The sequence below is a fragment of the Elephantulus edwardii genome, unplaced genomic scaffold (assembly GCF_000299155.1).
Source record: "Elephantulus edwardii isolate Elephantulus edwardi_28Jun2011 unplaced genomic scaffold, EleEdw1.0 scaffold00309, whole genome shotgun sequence".
Lineage (NCBI taxonomy): Eukaryota > Metazoa > Chordata > Mammalia > Macroscelidea > Macroscelididae > Elephantulus > Elephantulus edwardii.
In genome coordinates this window covers 1,530,002-1,538,330 of record NW_006400059.1, presented here as the reverse complement: position 1 = coordinate 1,538,330, position 8,329 = coordinate 1,530,002, and the positions used below count along the sequence as shown (strand labels likewise).

Sequence of the window (8,329 nt, the reverse complement as noted above, 5' to 3'; positions counted from 1 at the left end):
TAACTGGCCAGCTATATTCTTTGATGAATGTACCAGTGAATGGCAACTGAAGAAGTACAACAGAGGTCCTCTCAACCACTCTCTCTCACACACACACATACACACACACACTCCCTGTGATGAGAGGTATGCCCCTCACCCCACACAACCAGTGGACTGTGATGCCCCCCACCGCACCTTCCCTTCCCTGTAGTTTGTCCAGGTTGCTTCCTCTTCTTAGCCCTACCACATTGCCCTGCTCCTCTGGTGGCTTCTAGTACACTCCCACATATTATGGTATGTGGGCTGTGCCACAGCCCTCTTGGCTGACACACAGTACTGCTTTAGCCTTTGAAGGTGGTGGGGTGCCAACTTCCAAACACATTCACATGTGTCCACTGCCTCCTCAGCTGGTGGCGGAACCTCCCGAAGAATAGGCAGGACCTCCATCGTTAGTGGTGAGCGTGTACACTCGCTGTCACTTTGTTGTTGTAGTTGTTGTTTTGCACACCATTGAGTCAGAATCGACCCATAGCTGAACCTCTGGTGGGTTTTCAGAGGCAGTTAATTGCACAGGAGGGGATTGCACATCCTTCCCTCATGGAGCAGTCTTTGGGATTGCAGTTCAGCTTCTTACTACTGGGCCATCAAAGCTCCCACGTTGTCTTTTTTCTTTCTCTTGGAGGATGTGTTAGTTGGTTGTTTTTCTTATTTCTTACTTGCTTTGTCCATTTCTTGTCCCATTTGGCAGGAAGTCTCAGCCAAATCCACTCTGATTTCTCTGCAGAGACCATACAAGCCAGAGGGCAATGGAATGACATACGAAAACTCTAATAGAAGAAAACTGCCAACCAGGAATTATAAAGATAGCAAATTATTTCTGAAATTAAGGCAGTTCCAGATAAACAGAAATTAAAGGAGTTGTAAAAACCAGACCAACCTTAAGAAGAAATGCTAAAAGGAGTCGTTCAAATAAAGAATCAAAAGAATCAGACAACAATCTAAGATTAAGACATATGACAACATCATCTAAAAATCAGCCATGATAAGGATTTTTTAAAAAAACAGAATAACAAGAAAGAAAATAGGTAACCACAGATTCAACTTGAAAAGAACGAAAACTATAAAATAAAAAGGAGGACTAAATGGTGGTGTTACAGAGCTCCAAACCAGAAAGGAAGGTAAGGTGATATCAATAAAGAACAGACTGTCTTAAGATAGTAATAAATTTCAGGGTAAATGAAACAAAAGTAATAATCCTTCTAATCAAAATTTAAAAAAAGATTCTGTGAACACAAAAATCAATAGCAATGAAAGAGATGAAAAGAGAGTCTGCAATCAAAATTAACTCAGCACAGAAAAAATATACAGAGCAAAGAAAACATCAGCAACACACACACACACACACACACACACACACACACACACACTCTCACTCCAATGACAGATGAGGACTGTTGCACACAGCAGGTGGAGGTAGGGGTTAGAGTGAGGGGTAGAGAACTTTCCAGAAGGCTCAGAGAGAGGCCCGAGAGTTGCAACTGCCTGCACATGGTGACACCGCTCCTTCCTGCCCCCCCAGCACCAGCCTCAATAGTAAATGATGAAGGAAGCCACTTATTATGAAGTTTTTGGGGTCAAACCCAGAGCCACTCAGGAAGAGTTGAAGAAAGCTTTCAGTACACTGGCCTTGTAATACAACCCTGAGGAGAACCCAAATGAAGGAGAGAAATTGAAACAGATTTCTAAAGTTTAAGTGCTTTCTGATGCAGAGAAAAGAGAATTCTATTATAAAGGAGAACAGGCGATCAAAGAGGGGGAAGCAGGTGGTGGCTTGGGCCCACACATGGGCATCTTTGATACGTTTTTTGGAGGTGGTAGAAGAATGCAGAGAGAAAGGAGAGAGGAAAAGGTTGTCCATCAGCTCTCAGTAACATTACAAGGTTTATATAATGATGTAACAAAAAAAAAAAACCCACAAAAAAATCCAAGAAACAAAAACTAGCTCTGCAGAAAAATGTGGTCTGTGACAAATGTGAAGGGCTGAGGAGGTCAGAACAGAGCAGTGGAATGTCGTCCTAATTGCCAAGGTACCAGAATGCAAATAAGAATTTATCAGATTGGACATGGAAGGATTCAGCAAATTCAGTCTGTGTACATGGAGTGTCAGGGCCGTGGGGAATAGATCAGCCCTAAAGATAGATGTAAAAGCTACAGTAAAAGGAAGATTGTTAGAGAAAAAAGATTCTAGAAGTTCATGACAAAGGCACAAAAGATGTGCAGAAGATAACATTCCATGATGAAAGGAGACCCAGAGGCAGGACTGGAGCCAGGAGATATTATCATTGTGTCAGATCAGAAGGATCACACTGTTTTTACAAATTGAGGAGAAGACCTTATCACCAGGAAAGATGACTGCCATTACAATGGAGAAACATCTGAAGATGATGACCATCACCCCAGAGGTGGGATTCAGTGTAAGACCTCTTAATGGGGACCCCTGAGTCCACTGCTAGCATTTTATATGCACTAAGTGCATAAGTGAAGGACTGTAACTGTAATATGCTCACTATTTCGCTATTGGTTTTGTTTTAATCTTCAGCTGCAGTAGTGTTTTAAAGTTAAATTAATAAACTCATATGTTGTGGTTGTTGTAAAGTGCCATTTAGTCATAGACTACTCATAGTGACCCTATGAACAAAAGACCTGAACACTTGTATAACTTGCATTGTTTGTCCAGGTTCATTGAGTTTCCAGGAGCAAGCTATTTCTGAAGTGGATGCCACTCCTGCTTCCGAGCTTGTTTAAATCAGGAAGCTCCACCAAACACTATCCACTATGGGTAACCATTATCGCACTTGACACATGAAGGTCACAGTGTTCAGCGTCACAGCAACCATGATTTATTTACACCTCTGTACAGCAAATGGACAGACCAGTGCTATACCACTTAGAAGAATGTTAAAGAATGTTCTTAGAAGAATCTAAAGACTATGCAAATGTAAACATCTATTTTTCTACAGGTTTTTAATATACAAATGTACATTTGATTATAAATGTGTGAGTGTATCAATTCACATGTGTATGTATGGGCAAATTTCTTTTAGTGCTTTCCCTATGTACTTTCAGATAGCAAAGCAATGCATTTCAGATGAAAATGGAAACTGCCATTAACTTTAAAAGCTTCTTATATCATTTCCAATGTAGCAATTCTTAAGTTCTTTCAGGGCTTGCTAAATCTTTTAAGACAAATGTATACATTTGGGTCAAACCCAAAAGCAGTATCTTATTTAGGAGAAAAATAAAATCTAATTAGTAGATGATATAGTGCTGATTAACACTGAATATCCCATATGCCAATATGAGAAGTAGGGTTTTTCCTCAAAACAGTACCTAAAGATTTAAATATACATACACATCAAGTAAAACATCTAAATTAAGTGAAATTCTATTTTCCAAAGTTTAAATGTACTTATAAATTCATTTTCATATCACTAAAGTGTATCAGTTGTTAAGGAGGACATACAGTAAAATATCACATCTTCTTTTTCTTTCTCTCTCTTGTTTAATTTTAATAAACAGATACTTTCCATGTAAGTTGTCAGCATAAAGGAGATTTTAAAAACTACAAACATTGAAAATCAATCTGATCCATCATGTGATGAATACAAAATAGATGTTGGATTTCCAAAATGGGAAAAGGTTGAAATCAAATAGTAACAAAAAATTATACTCTCAGCATAATTAAGGCAATATTAAGAAAATACTTGGGGGATTAACTGGAGGGGAAAAAACCCCACATTATTTAATAGATTAGAAAGTATGTAAGTATGTAAGATGAAAATTGTATTTTTAAATAAATCTCATGTAAAAGAAGGATTACAGAAAATGAGAATGTAAGTTATCACTTTAAAATACAGGCAGTACATAGGTTATGAGAAAGATTAATTCCTAAATGTGCTTTAAGAGTATCAGAAAAAAAAACCTAGGTGCATATAATACTTATGTAGCCCTACTTTAGTACAAGAAAAAGTTCAAAGACTTTCCAATGATTAAAAAGTTGCTCATATAGTACGGAATGAGGGTTGCAGAGTGCATTATATTTGGGGTGGGGTGGGGGTGGGGGGTTGCGGGGAGAAAAGTGCAACAATGAATGAATGGAATTCCAAAATCTCTGTAGATGTTCATTGAAATAAAAAAAAGTTGCTCATATAAAAGATCTAAAATAAAATCACATAAGTAATTCATCCCTACTGATAATTATGTTATTGTTGTTCGGTACCATTAAGTCTAGTATGACTTATGGCGACCTTAGGAACAGTAGATATGAACCTTGTCTTATCCTGTGCCATCTACTATCTCTGACATTCTTGAGTCTGTTGCTAAAGTCTTTGTATCAATCCATCTGGTTGAAGGCCTTCCTCTTTCACTGACCTTCCACCTCCCCAAGCATGATGTCCCTTTCCAAGGAACAGCCCTTCTTATCAACATGCCTAGAATATGTGAGATGAAGGTTTGCCATCCTTGCTTCCAAGGAACACTCTGGCTGCAGTTTCTCCAAGACATATTTATTTGTTCTTTTGGCAAAGGCATTGGTTCTGGTGTGAAAAACAATGTCTATAAACTTTAGTAAACTTTGTTTACTACACCAGTATAAAATAAAAATTTTATTTTAAAAAAGTCATTGATTCTTCTTCTGCCATCCTTATTCTTTGTCCAGCTCCCAAATTAACAAGTGATTGAAAAGACCACTGCCAGAATCAGACCACCTTAGTCTTTAAACTTCCATCATTGCTCTTTAATATTTTAGAGAGGTCCCTGACAGGAGACTTTCTAAAGCAATACATTTTCTTATCTCCTAACTCCTGGTACCAAAGGTGAATCAAAAAAGATGAAATATCATTTGTGAATAAGATGAATTAATTGAAAATTTCAATCTTTTCTCCATCTAGCATAATATTGCCTAGTTCTGAGGATTTTTGTCTTCTTGGTGTTGAGATGTATTACGTATTGAAGGTTGTAATTTTTTTATCTTCTGCAGCAAGCATTTCAAGTCCTCCTGACTTGAGCAAGCAAGGTTGTGTCTTCTGCATTGCCTAGGTTTTGATGTCACATTCTTCTTCATGAAGTCCAACTTCTCTAATGATCTGTTCAGCATACTGATTGAATAGGTATGGAGAAAAGATACGATTCTGACATACACCTCTCTTGATTTTATTTATATTGAATATAAACACATCCATCAAGAAGAAAAGAGTGGCTGGATAAGTAAGAAAACGTGACCTATAATTATGCAACCTACAGAAGACACATTGTAGAAACAAAGATAAAATGTGCTAAAAATAAAAGAATAGAAAAATGTCTTTTAAGCGAACAGTAACCAACAAGAGAAAAGACAGCAATATTAATTTCTGATAAAAATAGGCTATAAGAAAAAAGCAGCACAATGGGCAAGGAAAGGCATTACTAAATGGTCAATTCAGTAAGAGGATCTAATCATAATAAATATCTATGCACCAAATGAAAGAGCCTCAAAACATATGAATCATATTTTAACTGAAATGAAAATAGCAACAGACAACTCTACAATAAAAGTAGAAGAGTTTCACTGTCAGTAAGAGAAATACAAATCAAAACCACAATGAGATACCATCTCACCTCAGTAGAGGTGGCAAAGTTTAATAAGACAGCAAACAATAAATGTTGGAGCGGCTGTGGAGAGATAGGAACTCTGTTGGAGAGCATTTATTACTTTTCTAATGTAGAATCATCTTTGCATACCTAGTATGAATCCTTGTTGATAATAATGTTGTTGATAAATTTTACACTTTGATGAATAATTGTTGTTGTTGCTGTTAAGTGTCATCAACTCACTTGTGCCTCATAGTGACCCTATGCACAAAAGCTCTGAAACCTGCTCTATCCTATGCCAAACGTATTGCCTCTGACATACCTAAGCTCATTATCCCAGACAATGAATCAATCCATCTCATCAAGGGTCTTCCTTTCTTGCGCTGCCCCTCTACCCTTCCAACCATGAGGTCCCTCTCCAAGGACTGATTCTCACCTTGCAACATGCCCAAAGTATGTAAGATGAAGCTTCAGAATCCTTGTTCCAAGGAGCAGCCTGGTTTCATCCTCTCCAGGTCAAGTCTTTTTGTTCTCCTGGTAGTCCATGGTAATTCAATACTCTTCTCAGTACCACAGCTCAAATGCATCAATTACCTTCCTATCATCCTTAGTCAATGTCCAGCTTTCTGACGCATAGCAAGTAATTGAAAAGACCATGACCTGGATCAGGCACATCTTAGTCTCCAGACTGACATCAATACTCTTCAGTACTCTGTAGAGGTCCGTGCCAGCAGACTTTGATTCCTGGCTGCTGATACCAAGAATGTTGATTGTAAAGCCAAGCAAATTAAGCTGTTAACAATCTCAATCTCTTCATCGTCCAGTGATGAGAGTCTTTGTTTTCTTGATGTTGAGCTTCAATCCATATTGAAAGCTGCAGTCCTTGACCTTCCACAGCAAGAGTTTGAGGTCCTCCTCGGTTTCAGCAAGCAGAGTTGTGTCATCTGCATAATGCAGATTGTTGACGAATCTACCTCCAATCCTGATGCCACATTCCTTCTAACAGAGCCCAGCCTCCCAGATGATTATGAATAATAGTGATCTGTAATTTTTTCCGATGGCATAATCGATAGGGTGTTTTACTGTTAACCTAAAACTCTGCCTCTCTGGCAGTTCAAATTCACCAGTGACTCCTCAAGAGGAAGATGGACAATCTTTTTATATGCCATTTATAGCTGGTCAAAGCCAATTGAAGAGTCAGCTATGAGTCAATAATACAATGAGAGAGAAAATGTTCTTTTTTTAAAGATCTTTGCCTAACTTTGGTATAGATGTTATGCTCATGATAATATTTCATCTTTTTCAATATTCTGCAATAATTTAGCACTGATAACAGCTCTTCTCTGAATGTCTGGTACAATTTACCATCTGGACCTAGATTTTTGTTGCTGCTTGAGTTTTGCTTTTTAAATATTATTAATTCTTCATTTTTTATGGGTATGCTCATATTTTCTCCCTAAGGCTATTTTGCTTGAGGCAAGTACCATGTTTCTAGAAATGTATCTATTTCTTCTAAATTCTCTGAGTATTCTGTGTTGGAATACAGTTCTTTGAAGTATTTGATTACTATTCTTATATCCTTTCATTCTATTGAGAGGTTGTGCATTTAATTTCTTATTCATGCTAGTTGGATCCTCTCTGTGTTTTCCTTTTTCAGATTTGCCAACGGCTTGTCATTTTTATTAATCCTTCCAAAAGCCAACCTCTAGTATTGTTGATTTCACTTAGTGCTTTTCTACTTTATTTATATTTGCTCTGATCTTTATTATTTACTTTCTTCTGTTGACTGTCAATTCTTTTTAAAGATTTTTTTTTTCTCGGCTGTTCTTTTTCCTGTGGAGTTGTGGGGTTAAGGAATCAACTTGACTTTAATTCTTTCTTATGTGTGCTTTTATTGCTTTAAACTGACCTCTGGGTACTTCTTTTGCTGTGTCCCACAAGTTTTAGTACGTTGTACTTTTCATTCACATTTGATTATAGAAACTTTTTAAAATGGTATTGATAATTTTTTTCTTTTTTCCAGTAAATTTTAAGCTGGATGTTATTCAGTTTCCATTTATTTGGGAGTTTTCCTCTTTTAATATGATTATTCTAACGACTGATTTCTATTTTTTAATTCCTATTTTTTTTAATGTTGTGATCTGATTGTTGTTGTTTTGTGCTGTTGAGTTACTTGTGACTCTTAGTGACCCTATGGACAACAGCTCTAAATCCTGCTTTATCTTGACCCAGTCTCACTGACTCTGACACATCTGTTCCCATTGCCTCAGTTACTGTTTCAACCTATCTCATCCAGGTTCTTCCTCTTCTGTGCTGTCCTCCCAGATGAGACTATAAATAGATGGAGAAAGGAATTTCATAAAATCCAACACCAATTCCTGATGTAAGCTTGCAGAAAAATAGGAATAGAAGGGTAATTTTTCAACATATTGTGGTTAGGTGCCATCAAATTGAATGGAGAGACCCCGTAAAGAACTGTTCTGAACCTTCTCCTAACCTGCACCACCCACATGGTTTTTGTCGTGCTCACGCCCATTGTTTTAGTCACTGTGTCAGTGAAGGGTCTTCCTCTCTTTCCGACCCTCTACCTTTCCTAACATGATGTCTCTAAGGACTCATTCTTCCTAAAAATATGTCCAAAGTAAGTGAGATGAGATTTCATCTCGCCTTAAGTGAGATTTATCATCCTTGTCCCTCGGGAGATCTTTCTTCCTTCAAG

General features: G+C 37.5%; 1 protein-coding gene and 1 pseudogene across 1 annotated transcript in view; one reads left to right on the top strand and one right to left on the bottom strand.

Annotated features, from left to right (window-relative positions):
- LOC102871339 (3-oxo-5-alpha-steroid 4-dehydrogenase 2-like) overlaps window positions 1-8,329 on the bottom strand; it is a 114,638-nt gene that overhangs the window by 16,418 nt on the left and 89,891 nt on the right. The gene's annotated exons all lie outside the window — the stretch shown is intronic.
- On the top strand, window positions 1,580-2,365 carry LOC102872541 (annotated as a pseudogene).